The sequence below is a fragment of the Eleutherodactylus coqui genome, chromosome 13 (assembly GCF_035609145.1).
Source record: "Eleutherodactylus coqui strain aEleCoq1 chromosome 13, aEleCoq1.hap1, whole genome shotgun sequence".
NCBI classification, from domain to species: Eukaryota; Metazoa; Chordata; class Amphibia; order Anura; family Eleutherodactylidae; genus Eleutherodactylus; species Eleutherodactylus coqui.
This window is the reverse complement of record NC_089849.1, coordinates 63,986,364-64,001,572: the sequence shown is the minus strand read 5'-3', so window position 1 is coordinate 64,001,572 and position 15,209 is coordinate 63,986,364. Positions and strand designations below refer to the sequence as shown.

The 15,209-nt window shown below is 45.1% G+C and overlaps 1 protein-coding gene across 2 annotated transcripts in view; it reads left to right on the top strand.

Annotated features, from left to right (window-relative positions):
* The first annotated feature begins 3,211 nt into the window (after nt 1-3,211).
* The window catches only part of ZNF335 (zinc finger protein 335), an 89,850-nt gene continuing 77,852 nt past the window's right edge, over nt 3,212-15,209 (top strand). For both annotated transcript variants that reach the window (XM_066587862.1, XM_066587861.1), the window contains exon 1: nt 3,212-3,299. The gene's annotated coding sequence lies outside the window, so the exon portion shown is untranslated. The remainder of the gene's footprint in view (nt 3,300-15,209) is intronic.

Sequence of the window (15,209 nt, the reverse complement as noted above, 5' to 3'; positions counted from 1 at the left end):
ATTCTAACAAATCACTCTTGTTAACCTCTGTTAACGGGGCGAAATCTCATCTATTGCATCATTGAGGCGTCTAGTGGCCAACAAGCTCTACACAAGAGGAAGAAGAGGTCACTACACACAAGGAGCCTCCGAGAGCCTTTTTATAGGCCAAGGGTGGGGACCACTTTTAGTGCCTCAGGTAGCAAGACTGTTCATCTAATCACACCACAACTCATCACTTGCATATCTGCCGCAGATGTAATTGCATGCCGACAATTCCTACCCGGTGCTTGATTTTTTTTTTTTTACAAAGAGTGTATACTATTTTATCTAGTAAGTTTTTACATTGGTTTTTTATATTTTGCCCCCTTTCTGTGTTCACCTTATCAGGGGTGTGTGCTGTAGTGGGACCATTTTCATTTAATAATGCATCCCAGAAATCTGTTTTGTTTTATGCTAATAGCCTGTGGATTAATAAATAAAGTCCTTTGAGATTCCTTATATTATTGGGTGTGCACACTTATTTAATGCCTGCTTTGGTTTTGGTATAAATTACACTAAACAGATTGAAACATAATTTTGTGTGGGAAGTTTCAGTATCTCTGAATCTTATGAGTCCAGGCAGTGTCGCTCAGTGATTTACAACCTTCCCTGTATGCCTGAATATATGAATACGACTCCAATTAACATATACCATGCTCTCTCTGGCAGTGGCATCTGCTGGCTTCTTTCAATTAGGAGAGCTGATAAATACCCTTTTTTAAAAGAGGTCTTTGGCCTGAAATCTGCTACTATAGCTAGACCTACCTGCTGGCTTATGTCTTATTACATTATGATATTGCATCCCGAAAACATTCTAAACAGTTGAGCTCTATTTTTTTATATTCAGAACATGTCTGCTAATGCAATGGCGAAATGTCACAGTGGAGTAGAGCAGGTGGAGGGGACGGACCAATATTGGAGGTCTAGTACGCATGAAATAGGAATTTGTCTATTCGCATGGAATCCTGACAATGTTGGATTACAGACTCAATCAATGGCTCTTCTGAGAACGTCTGAGTGTTATCTATGAGCTACTGGCTCCCTCCTTATGGCTCTGCTGAGAATTCGGTAAGGAGACGTAAAGGGCTGCCGGAGAAATAGAAAAAACGTTAATAGTGAGAAACTTGGTATGTGCAGTAGTGTAAATAGATATCTGAATAGCTTGATTCATTTTTAACTCTTCATTTTGTCTAAAAGTTCCCAAACTTTTTTGCCCCGTAGACCACTTACCGTTTTTTTTTTCCCCGTAGACCCCCTGCCTGCCTAAGGCCGGCTGCAGATGAATGGGTCGGATTCAGCAATGTGGGTACCCTCAGCAGAATCCGACCCTCTGCCCAGCTGTCATCCGACCCTGTGCCCAGCTGTCATCCCTGTGTACCTGTCATTTCTTCTTTTCTGTACTGTGGATGGTTCGCACAGCTCGCCGTCAGATATGCGCAGTATGGATTTTTTTTAAACTCCTGCTTTTCCGTCGTTATCACTAGGCGATGACATGGAATCCGCGACCTTTCGGCAATATCAATTGCAAAAGAGCCACGGGTCAGACGGCTTCAATTGACTTCAATGGAATCTGTCTGTACGAAATCCGCTTAGAAATAGAACACACTGCGATATTTCCTCCGTGAGCGGAAAATCGTGACTGATTTCTACTCGTGTGCAGGACAAAGTATTTTTCAATAGCATGTCATGGGCGGTATTGGCTGCGGCATCCGGAGGTGGACGACTGTTCCAGATTCCGCAATGCGAATCCAGCCGTGTGCAGTCGGCCTAATATTGAATTGTCCTTAACTTAGTAAAGTCAACTGGCTTTTTCCCAGCTAACACAGCGCTGCTCACTTAGACCTCTTTCACATGGCGGTAGGCATTTTTACGTGCGCCCACCAGCGCCGTAAAAACGCGTGAACTGGCACACAAATCAAACATTTGTGCGCCTGTTCAGACGGCACGGGCCCTGGTGCATATATGCCGAGATGCCGTTGCCTCCCCGGCTCACCTCCTCTCTCCTTCCCTCTGGCTGTTTGCAATGGGAGTGAGCAGGACGGGGGTGGAGCTACGCACCCGCCCCTCCCCTTGTCTGCAGCCAGCAATAGGAGGGGGCGGAGCTTGGTTTCTCCCCCAGTCCCACCCCCTCCCATTGCAAATAGCCAGAAGGGGGGGGGGGGGGAAGAGAAGAGCGAGTTTAGCAGTCACACTGCTAAACTACCTCCCTTCTCCGGCCGCTGCCATTAGCTCCCATAGGAGCCCATGCAGCGGCCAACGTATTCTGGCCCAAAAGATAGTTCCAAGACTATCTTTTTAGCCCGGCATGAAAACGGCGGCCGATATACGCTCATGTGAAAGAGCCCTTAGATCTGTTTTTTTGTTGAGTGGACAAATGTAAAAAAAGAAAAACTTACCATTTTTATTCAGATCTTTATTGAAAAGACACAAAATGCAAGTAAGCATTTGGATTTGGGACAAAACAAATCAGAATTCAGTAAAATTCTTACATAAAATTAGTACACAAATAATGCCGATCGGCCCGTGTAAACAGGCAGTCATTCACTTACAATCGGCTGCCTGTTTACCGCGAATGGCGGCGGGCGGGCTGCAACAATCAGTCGTTCATGAGTGGACGGCCTTCTTACACGGAATGATAATTATTCAGATTCTCGCTGGATCGCGGGAATTCGAACAATAATCGCTCCATGTAAAAGTACCTTTAAAGGAAATATTTATTAATTGTGATCACAGACGAGTCACCATTTAAAAAGCAAAATCTGATTCTACTGTGTCCAACAAAATCCAGAAATGTCCAATTAAAGCCTTTCTCCCCTGTATACAGCATGTATATCACCCTGCCCCCTCTGTGCTCATTAAAAAAAACCCTACTGTGTTCTCAACCCCCATCTAACTACACTGCCCACATCAATCATGGCCGCCACAGGACCTGCCCATCAATGACGTCTTGCAGGAGAAAAAAAACACGTCTTTCAGAGGCCCTGTTGTATCACTCCGCCATTTCCCAAAATATAGTCCCAAATATATTCTATTGTAGTAGCGTTTATCGAAAAAATTCACAAACTAAATGTTATTTTAAAAAATAGATGAAAATACTAAATACGGTGCTCCATAGTAAAAGAACAGCGTTTACTACAGAACAAAGATCCGTGGCGGAGTGATCTGTTGGTGTCCTCCTAGGTGCCGGAGTAAACATCGTAACAAGTCCCGTGTTAAGCGTGAAGCTACCGGTGGCGATATTGGCGGTAAAATAGCGGCGAGGAGCCCCGTGGAGGACGGTATGGAGTCGGTTTAGTTGGGTGCTTTCTTTTGAATGAATTCTGTGTTCGTTTTCTTGCGAATCATTGCAACAAAATGGCGGCTAGAGGCAGGCGGATGAGGGGCAGCCCGGAGGAGAGGACCCCGGGGGGAGTGAGGGAATGTGTACGGTTACACGAGAGAAGTTATAAGCAGTGAGGAGATACAATGTGTTATAGTGGGGCGCCTCAGAGAAAGCGCGGGAATGTGCACCGTGTGGGGATAGCAGCAGGGGGTGCTGGGAGTTGTAGTCCCACGACACGTGGGGAGCCACAGGCTGTATAGCTCACTCGGTTACCAGTGGAGACCCCGTCCCTCCTGTTTGGGGGGCTGTAGGGGGACATTGGAGCTGTGCTGCGGTTATTGCCACCATTGTGGCCGAAGCCACAGCACGGAAAGAGCGGACTGGCCGCGTTTCTGCGTCTGTAATGCTCCATTTTCGTGCTGCTTCTCCATGGATGACTTCCATTGAAGTCAATGGAAGCTGCCCAACCCGCAATTGGCATTGTGAAAAGTTGCGATTCCGCGTCATCAATGAGCGATGGCGCAGGGGCAAAAAATCTGTACCTCGCATACCTTCCAGCGAGCCATCTGCATGACAGAAAATGACGCCAGCCGGGCACAGGTCTGCCGCACGTATAATCTGACTTATTCGTGTGTCGCTGGCCTGAGACGATTGGCAATGGGAAAACTCGCAGGCCCTCGCGTGCGCATTGTGCGAGGTGTTTTACTGGCCCGTAGAAAACATCGGCCGCACGTTTCAAGGACGCAAAAAAGGACACATTGAACATCCGTGTTTAGTTTTTAGGGTTTTTTTGCGCCGCCTTGACTTTTTTCTCTGCATGTGTTGTAATAGGATGCCATGCGGATGCGCAGATGTAACATGCAGTGAACACGGTGCTCTCACAGGTCGAAATTGTGCATGTTGGTGTGAATGAGCCCTAAACGATACGGACTGAATCCAGGCAGAAAGCGCCTGTGAGCGTGCGGCCGTGGGGGGCGTCACATACGGCACACGAATAAACTGCAGGATCTGCATTTCTTAGGGGCGGGGGTCTGGACAGGGCAGATTCGACGCAGACTTTCCGCCCAGAGACTCCGCGGCGTTTACGGTAGCAGCAAAGTGGATGAGATTTTGAAAATCTCATCCACACGTTATGGAAATGATCCGCACAAAACCCGTGCGAGAATTCACATGCGGTGCGCAATTCTGCAGTGTGTCAATTTTATCACCGTTTCCACTGCGGAATCCAACCTCCTCGCAGTGATGGGGGGAATTGCGCACAGAAATACACGATAAAACCCACCCTGGGTGGAGCCAGCCTCAGGCCGCTCTCACACATGCACCGCATAACGCTTCCATCCACTAAGGGTTAACACACATGTGCTGAAACGCAGCTTTAGATTATTTAGCATTGTGATTTTTGAGCGCTGTCTGCTCTATTTTGCTGCTTTTTAACGCACCTCCTCACCCTTCACAATGATGGGGTGCATTAAAAACTGCTGTCAGACGCTCACAGGCAGAAATCTGAGGCCCGCTCAGCTGGGCTCCTCCGCATGCGGATCTTATCCACGGATTTCACAGCAAAATTTTCTGGGCGAACACAGCGTAAGTGCAGATTCATGGCAGAAATCCGGGCCGCCCGCTTATAACGGCGCAGACGTAGAAGAATGGCATCGTGTGCCATCTATAAAAATGATGGCTTTGTAATAAGTCCACGAACCCGGCCGTGCACAAATGAGCTGGTAAATTTTTACAACAGAATTACCTGCAGAAAATCCGCAGTGCCGTAGGCGCAACGTCCACGGGCGGATTTGATTCGCAAAATCCGCGCGGGTGATCCGCAGTTCAAGCCGCCCATAGAGAAGCATGGGGCATCCTCTTCATTTAACAACTGCGGACTTGATTTTTAATGATTTGCGAATGCCACGCGTGGATAACAAATCACAGCATGCTCCATTTTATCGCGGATCACGCGCGGATGTGCCTCCATCTCTATGGGGGCTGCAAATACATTTAAATACATTTGCATTTTTGAAGGCTAAAATCAGGGATGCGGGGAGGTGGGGTTGCAGATTTTTTCCGTGCGGATGATCCGCGTACATCCACTTGGGGAAAAAAAACGCAATTGGCGATCTCCCGCAAGCAATAAAAAAAAATCCTTTTAACGACAACTCACAGTTAATCCGCTGCGGATATCCACATGAATAATGTGCGGGTGCCGCAGACATGAGGCCGTACCGTTCAAGCGATGCAGAGGATGCTTCAAGAAATCTCATCCATTCTTGGCCATAAATCCGCAGCGCAGTTGGACCTGCCGCGCCGGTTCAAAATCAACTAATACTGCAGAGTTTCTCCTCTTTGAATGAGGGGTGATATTTGGGGCGAATCAGCACCAAAGTCTGCATGTAATAAATGTGTCTGTTGAAAAATCTGCTGCGGACCATACGCCCCATGCAGTCGGCTCTTTTGGGCATGTTCGCGCATTTTGACCACAACGTGAAAATACAGTTTGGGGAATCCTATATGCACACAGGGCAGATTTTTTGAAGAAATATTTGCGACTGAAAATCGGTAAAATGGTTGATCCAAATCGAGTGAGTACCTAAGGGTGGCGTCACCTGGAAAACGTCGCTCGTGTGTATGACGCCTTTCATAAGAATGGTATTTATATTTATGCATCTCGCCCGCGTGAAGCCGGCCTCAGGTGTGCATTGTCTTTTCAGTAGCATGTTGCGTACAACGACACCTTTTACTGATCCTATGTTAAGTCGGCTATGTGTTTGACAGCAGCTACTCCACCGGCACTTTAACACGGGACGAGCTATTGGGCAAACGATGCCCGGCAGCATGTCCCAGTGATGCTCCCTACAGTACTGTTACACCGGAGCGAGTACCGGCATCACTCACAGTACTGACAGCATGGAGACGAAGCCGGCCGGGGGGCCTCCTCCCCGCTTCCCCCTTCCAACCTCCATTGCTGTTTAAACTGAATGACGCGCTGTTCAGTTTTCTGCATGCAGAAGCTGAGCGGTGTTCATTCTGTCTCTGCATGCGTTTACATGGAACGATCATCAATTAGATTCCTGCAAGAGCCTGAACAATTTTGAATGATAATCGTCTCGTGTGAAGGGGCCACAAGCCGCCATCAGACATCTCTAGCAGCGTCTTATCTCCTTGGACGACAAAATGGTTAGCGTGTTGAAGTCCAAGCCTTCTTTCCCTTGATATCTGCTGTCAGGAGGGTCGGTTCACCCAGTAGATGCTTATCCGAAATCGTTGGGTTTGGCCGACAGTCATCCGAACTCAGGCTCTGAAGTTGTGGTACATGTGCCCCAGGGGTGGTACATTGGTGGGGGGTTGCTGGCACTGTCCTCATGCTGTTTTACTTGTTGATGTAATTTCTTTGAGTAGGAGGTACTCTATTTTGGGAATGAGAGTTTTAGTCCATCTTTGTAGATTTCTCGGTTGAGCCCTGTGTAAGGAATGTTGGCTGCCCAGCAGATGACTTGGGCAATACCCGAGGGGAACGTTTGTGAATGGATGACTGACGAAATACCACATTCTAGAATTTCAATGTTTGTGAAGGCTCAAAAAATCCCAAGTAGTAAATATCCTAAAAACCTATTTCCAAAATGAAAAGAGAGGTAAAACAAATTACTGGATCTGTGAAGACCTTTTGTACTATAACATTATTTATGTTGTTCTGTGCAGGGTGAAAAAACGATAGTGAAACTTTGGCCAAATTGCTTTTTTTTTTTTCCAGCATTTTGAAAACTTTTTCAACAAAATTGAAAACTAATAGAAACGAGAGGCTAATGATCCAAAAAATAGCATGTGAATAAAGTACACATCGGCATGTTCCTCAGTGGGTGAAGTAGATAAATGCTACGGTTTTAGACTTAAAAGTGCCCTTCTTTGTTGTAAGACCACATTCGCACCTCTTGTTGCTCTCCTGATGTAATGGGGTCTTTCTGGAATCCTGCCTGAAACGTGCTGAATAAAATGGCACGGCATGTTGCACTTTTTGATTTGTGATTTTGGGCCGGATCTGTATTGGACTCTTGGCGTGTGGTTTAGAATGTTATATTTACTTTTGACCTCAAATATATGCGTATTACGAAAAATTGCATTTTAGGTCCTTGTGCTCTTCCTTATAGCAGCTCTATTTTCTAGGGAGGTATGATAAGGTTGACATAGAGGTCCATGGAGCCTCTACTCTACTACTTTATTCTTCCAGTATATTGAGGTTCTTTCTGTATAACCCTGATAAATATTTTTGGCATGCTCCATTGGACTCTATACGTAGAGGTCCATGTATAAAACAATTTTATTTTAAGTTTTGATTTATGTCTACTATTTATACTGAATGATCACAGTATTAGGACGCTTCCACATGGCCGAGAAAATTGCACAAGATTTGTGCGATGCCAGACGGGGGGAGGGGATGATCACGGCATGTCCTATTTTTGGGTGTTCCCTCGGAATGCATCGTCCATTGTTTTCAATGAGGCCGGAAAACCCATCCCATTGAAGACATTGGGAAACACTTGCCGATCCTACTTCCCTGAAACGATGGAAGGTGTGTTTGACACAAAAACGCCTCTCATCCATGGGGATATCCGGAGTTTGACATCCCGATATTGTGCTCACCTGTGTGAAATTAGCCATAGGAGAGCCTACTCAATAACAGGTTGGCCCACCTTTTTGGGTGATCACGTCTCTCAGACATCAGGAAATAGATTTCACAAGGTGTCGACCATCCTCTATACTCAGCTCAAGCCATGCCTGCTGCAGCAGCTCTGTAATTTGGAGCGTATTTTGCAGATCAGTGGGAGCAGGTTTCACAGCCTTTTCCAGCATATCCCAAACATGTTCAGTGAATTTGGGGGCCAAACAGTCTGGGGGATTAATTGTTGTGTTGCTCCAACCACTCCCTAGTGATGTGAGCTCCATGGCTCGGAGTTTTGACCTGTTGAAAGATACCACTTCAGTTGAGGAAGACTTCCTTGAGATATGGGGGCAGATGGTCATCTAAAAGTTGTCTGTAGTGTTTGCCATTCAAGGATTGTGGTATGATGACCAACTGCCCTAGGCCATGCTAGCAAAATGCTCTCCAGACCATGACACCACCACCACCAACCTATTGAATGGATTCACCAATGTGGTATGGCTTCATGCTGTTTGCATCGGATGTGGACCTGGCCATCCGTATATTTCAGCAGGAAACAGGACTCGTCACTCCAGCCAACCTTCTGACATGTTTCCAAGGTCTATTGACCTCTTTCCTGGGCCCATGTAGGATATTGTTGGCAATGGCATGGGATCATCGGGGACACCCTCTACTGTCTTCGGCTATTGAACCCCAGTCAAACCCAAGATACAACATGGTCATTGTGAAAACTTGTCAAACTTCCCTACTATTGTACTGCTGTTATTTGGTCTACTGTGGCACATTGTTGCTGAAATACCAGACATGGCACTCAAAGTGGCCTGTCATCTTCTGTCGGTTGTCTATCCATGTTTCAACCAGTCTTGGCACACTCTTGTGGTTCGGGAACAGCCATCAAGTGCAATTGTTTCAGAAATACTGGCAGCACATCTCCGGGCACCAACAGTCTGCCGCGGTCAAAGTCGCTCAAGTCACCACTTTCACCCATGACTGCAAAATATTGTCAGTGGATCGTGACGCGGCCATCGCGTGGTACTGCGGTACTCCTCACAAGATGTCACGTGTCACTTCTTCCTAATGCAGTGATGGTTCAGTGTACAATACATATATATGGCGGAGGTTGTAATGACATTTTGGTTGTCATCCTGCCTCCATTGCTGTTATACATGTATATCCATTTTTCCTTTGGCTTTGCTTCAAATTGTGCACCTCATGACACCAGGATGATTAGCGGATGTCTCCTGACAGTATTTTATGCATTTATTACCACTCTCTCCTTGGAGAGAATTGCTTTAGCTTACTTTTATACAATGGAAGCTTCACTTTAAATGAAAATGTAAAAGCTAAACTCATTTACATGTAAATAATAGTAGTAATAGTCATTCAAATAATTTGAGTCGGTGTCCACTGAAACTTGCCTGCGCTTCCCTACAAGAGATCTTCAGCTTACATGGCAATTTTCTTTACAAAAGTAAGTCATTTATTTCCGAAGAATAACATGATAAAGTAGTGGCTTTAGAAGGAAAAAAAGCTATTAATATAAAATAACTTCTGCACTTCTTCCTTGAGGAAAATAAGGCGACTTTAATCCCTGTATGATGTTGCTTAAGTTATCAGGAAATTAGTGTAACATTTTCATCTCGTCCACGCAGCTCATCGGACTTTACATCCACGGGCATCGCCACCAGACAGATGCTTTATGGAAAATACATTTGCATTAGTTGAATCTGTGATAAAGCTGCAGTACAAGTCATTATGATGACAAGTAACTTGGTTATCTTTTTTCTGCCTACAAGTATGGGATAATCCTCCACAGCGCCACCTATTGGAAGGTAGCTACCCTATGAGTCAATATATGACCTTTTAACAGGCCTTTTAACCTTTTCCAATCCAATTTGTATCCTGGTTTTCCTAGGGGGCTTACTCTTTTTCTGCTGTTATACGACAGCGCTATCTGCTGGCTAAAGCCAGTACTGCATGAGGTGGCACGTTGGATAGGCTCCGACAGCAGAGAGGCTGGCAATATACAGTAAGAGAACCCCGAAGGACGTCTTCCAACATCGGAGCTGTACAGCCTTAAATCATAATGTCTTCAGAGGTCAGACAGTGGATTGGAAAGCGTTAATAGGCAGGAGAAACATTACACCAACCCCCTTCCCCAGAACTCATGGTTTCTCCAAAATACATTTACTTGCCACCTATCACTTTTGTTAGTGAAAGACACAATTTTTGAGTCCCATACTTGGTGCTAGAGTTGACCAATACCACAACATCATTACAATATGGTGGTATTACTGCGTTTTACCAAATAGTCTATTAATCTCCATTGTGATCCTTGAGTCATGCAGAAATGGATAACCCTACTAATTTACACCCAGGACCGTGACTGTAACCAGGGGGCATCCTCTGTGTCTAGAGGAAAGAAGGTTTCTACTCCGACATAGAAGGGGGTTCTTTACTGTAAGAGCAGTGAGACTATGGAACTCTTTGCCGGAGGACGTGGTGATGGTGAACTGGATAAAAGAGTACAATAGGGGCCTGGACGTCTTCCTTGAGTGATACAATATATGTTAGAATCATTAATCACTTCAGAGGGGTCAGTGATCCGGGGATTATTTTGATTGCCAGATTGGAGTCAGAAAGGAATTTTTTTCCTCTTAAATAAAGAACATTGGCTTCTACCTCATTGGTGTTTTTCGACTTCCTCTGGATCAATATTGGGGGTGGGAGGGGGACAGGCTGAACTGGATGGACATGTATCTCTCTCTTTTTTTTTTTCAGTCCACTTTCACTGGATGTTTTTTCTTGATCACACCAATCTCGGCATACTCTCAAATTCGTTGCATGAGAAAATCCCACAAGATTGGCAGTTTATGAAATCCTGGCTATTCTAGTACCGACAACGAGGTCTCATTCAAAGTCACTTAAATTTCTCAAATATTTTTTTTTTTTTAACCATTCTGTTGTGAATTTACACTGACACCGATTCACGGAAAACTTGCTCACTTGTTTCTCACTCGAGTCATAGGTATAGTTTCCATATAGAGAAGCTCCAAACATAAAAGGGCTGGGGTGTATAATAAAGTGGCCATTCAGTGTAGCTTTAAAGCGGTGTTTTGGGCATTTATTGATGACCTATCCTCAGGATAAGTCATCAATAGTTGTTCAGTGGGGGTCTGCCGCTCGGGATCCTAGCCAATCAGCTGATCCTCCAGCCCAATGTCAGTGCAGTGAAGCTGGATATGTCATAAAAGACAGTGAAGCTGTCTGTTGTACTTCCGGCCCTGACCACCGATGCAGGTGTCGGCCCCACAGCACTGACAGCAGGCTGGAGGATCAGCTGATCGGCAGGGATCTCGTGCGGCTTACCAATCATCTGTTGATCTGAGGGCAGGTTATCAGTAGTAAATGCCTGGAATACCCCTTTAAGCACGCTTTAGCCACCTATTTTCACATCTCCAGCTTTATATTAATATTGCCTCACTTGGATACCTTCTCATGGCGGATGTTGTAAGCATTTCTCAAATGTTTTTTTGGGAAGTGGTTTCTAGACAGTTCATAATGTAAGACTCTCTTTCATCATTCGCTATGAAGTATATTTAGAAGCGGGGTTGGATTTGCAGCTTTTGAGGATGAAGACACAAAAGTTTAGGTTCCTAACTGTCTTTCATCACAACCTTTTAAAGCAATTACTGGCTCGACTCCCTTCTGTGTCCCCGCACCTGCTGAATAAATCTCTCTTATTATTAGTTCTTATTTCTTGTAACCCCTTAGTGATTAGCCTATTTTGTGCATACAGGACCAGGCGTTTTCATCGTCGCATTGCAAGAGCCATAACTGGTTGACATAGATGTATGAGGGCTTGTTACTTTGGGACGAGTTCTGTATTTTAATGGCATCATGGAGTACATATAATGTGTGGCATAACTATTAGCGGAGGGGGAAGGGGGGATGGACCCCTCGGAGGGGGGGTGGTGGACCCCTCTACTCTATAAATTCTGTTATTTCACTTTTTTGGTGTAAAAATAACATGACCCCTTGGAAAGCTTCAGACAGCGTGATTCGCCGGTGATTTACCACCGGCGGAATCACGCCCGTGGACAGGAGCCCTAAAATGACATTTTTGAAGAAAAAATTAAATCTGTGTGGTGGGCATTCTAAGATCCACAATAGTTTTATTTTTCTGGCAACAGAACTATTTGAGGTCTTGTTTTTTTACGGAAAGAGTTGTAGTTTTTACTGGTATCTTTTTGGGGTGCATGAGACTTTTAAATTGTGTCTCTTGTGTTTTCTGAGCATGAACAAAACAAAAAATAGCATTTCTGGCATTATTGTTTTTTTCAATTATCTTTACATTATTCACCATGCTCGATAAATAACAAAAATTGGTATTTTTTTGTTTTTTTTAAACTGGATTTTTCAAAGCTTAATTTTAATAGGCTAAGTTACATGGCAGACACAGAGGCCTTTGTCAGGCTTCCGGTTGCCATGGGGGTGACCCTTTGGTACTTTGCGGGGTGCTGATGATTGACTGAAAGAGCCCCCTCCCTCTGTCATCTGCTTACATGCTGCAATTGCTACTGATTGTGGCTTGTAATGGGTCAGACTATCAGAATGTGAGGTTTCTCAGCTTCTGGCAGTTAGAGCAGGAGCCTGGCTGTTAGTAGTTAGCCAAGACACCACCTTGAAAAGATGTATATGCAAGTTTAAAGCCCATTAGTGGGACCAGTAAAAAGGCGTATAAGTGATCACTAGGGGGTTAATGTGTTTTTACTCTCTGCACAGCGATAACTGAGACATGATGCACACAAATAACAAGAAATCAGAAAAAAGTCGGTATCACATCTGCGTCAGAACCACCATCCGGAGGTTCCCAAAATGCTGTCCAAAAGCTGCGTGGAAAGCAGGCAGACCCCATTATAATCAATGAGGTCCGTCCGGCGCTGTTCAATCGCATGGATTCCCCTTACCTGCTCCCCGAATGGAGCAGAAGAGCGGATTCCCCAACGCAGATGTGAAAGCACCGCTGCAGTAACCGCATACATGTATAACATTTACTAATACACAGCTGCAGGATGTCACCTCTATTCATTTACACTTGTGCTGCTTTCTGCAGGCTGGTTCTCCACCGCTTGTACAGAAGTGTTCACAAGTTCTATATACAATCCATATGGGTTGCAGATCTGTCCCATACAGTGCCAAAAGAAAGAACAGGGAGAGAAAACTAGACATCATGCAAGACAGAAAAATATTAAACAGGAAGAAGTGTCGGTACAAGAAAGATGATAAATGATGTGCTACTTGTTTACCGAGAGGCTTGGGGGAGACATCCAGGCAGACTTATCAATACTGTCCTAGGAAGGGAAAGGCAAACATTAATTTGAGCGATGTCTGAAACATATTTATTAAAATGCCGCAGGGCTGAAGATAAATGTGTCTGTATTGTCACTTTTTTGTTAAAATGTTGCAATTGGGACAATTCCTAATATAATCTAGCAGCAGCTCCCGCCTAGAATGCATCTGTTTTCGGCTTTTGTAAATCACAAGTCTGTTGTTAGATAAGGATTACAATCATGTTACATTTAAAGGGAAGCATCATAAATAGAGATGAGCGAGCACGCTCGGATAAGGCAGTTACTCGAGCGTGCATCGCTCTTCTCAAGTAAATGCATTCTCGTCCAAACAGGTGGGGGGGGGGGGGGGGGAGAGTTCGCTTGAGTAACTGCCTTATCCGAGCGTGATCGCTCATCTCTAATCATAAACTTAGTTCTGGTGCTCTTAGGGAACGTGACAGGTTGCTGAGGAGGTTTTGTTTCTTTTTAATGTACCCACCCGCTCTCTGGTTCCTAAGGTGCCCACCGTTTATGTTCGCGCCACCTTTGCAAATGCAGCTTTTTTTTCACTGTACCATGTGCATGCTGTAGCATAGATTTGTATAGGAGAGCATGCACACCGCACTGTGAAAGAGTTGGATTTGCAACACCGACGCAATCTTCAGTGGTGGGCACTGCATGAACCAGAGAGTGGGTGGGTAAAAAAGAAAAATTCCTCACTCTGCTCCCTGTCATGTCCCCTAACAGCACCAGAACTTAAAATATGGTACTGTGGGGACGTGACAGGTTCCCTTTAACAAACCATTTTGTTGGCAATAGTCTGTAGGTACTGAGCAAGAAATCACTTTGTTTCAACTCACTTTAATGAAGCGACTAGTGAGCAACTTCTTGCTCAATGTGAACAGGAGTCATTCAATCTTTGGATGACTGCCTGTTGGCAATGAATGGAGGTGGTCGTCTGGAAGAGATCTTTGGCGCACTCTGCATCCATTCAACAAACGACTATCCCTGAGCACATGAGCAATAGTCATTGGGATGGCAGAAGGACACTTATGCGCCCAACAGTTGTCCCGCGTAAGGTGGACCTTTACGTCAGGAGCTGATGTCGTTATAGCACCAATCTAGGCCAGCTCATTGCTGCCGTAGATCTGCCTTTCTGGCACACACCGAGCCAGAGATTGGTGCTTTACACTCCGGCAAGCTGTAGATAAACACTGTCATATAAAACGCCTGTCTAAGCAAATTAATCAGCAGAGTTCTAAAGTGCCCTGTGTCTGTTACGGCGCTTTCAGGCGAGCGGAGGATTTCTGCAAGGTGCACTCAAAGACTTAGAGATTCCACACCAAGACATGCGGTATTGGAGCGGAAATTCGTAGCTGCAGATTAAGCTGCGTCTTTCGGAAATATTCTGCTCCTCTGAACGCACCCCTAGATGGAGCGACCTGTGACATAGCAACAATCTAGGTGTTAAGAATGAGTAACCTTAAACCGAATGTTGATGGAATAGTTAAAAATTGATTGTCATTACATATCGGCTTATTGTTTGGGTAATGGAAGTACCAAAGCAAAGAAAGTATAGTGTGGGCATTTTGAAGCTTTCTTAACTACCGCAACTGCTTACTTGTTTTGGGTAATCATTAAAGGGGTTGTCCAGCTTTTATATATTAATGGCCTAGGCTTAGGATAGGCCATGAGTAGTAGTTCAGCAGGGGTCTGCTGCCCAGGACCCCCACTGATCAGCTGTTTACTGGACTGGTGCTCTCGGGTGTAGATCGTTCCATTCCGACTGCAGTAGCCAGGTTTCGGATTACAGGCAAAGTTTTCATTGACGTGAATGTGAATTTTGTCTGTAATGTCACGCCTGGCCACTGCAGTGGAAATGGAG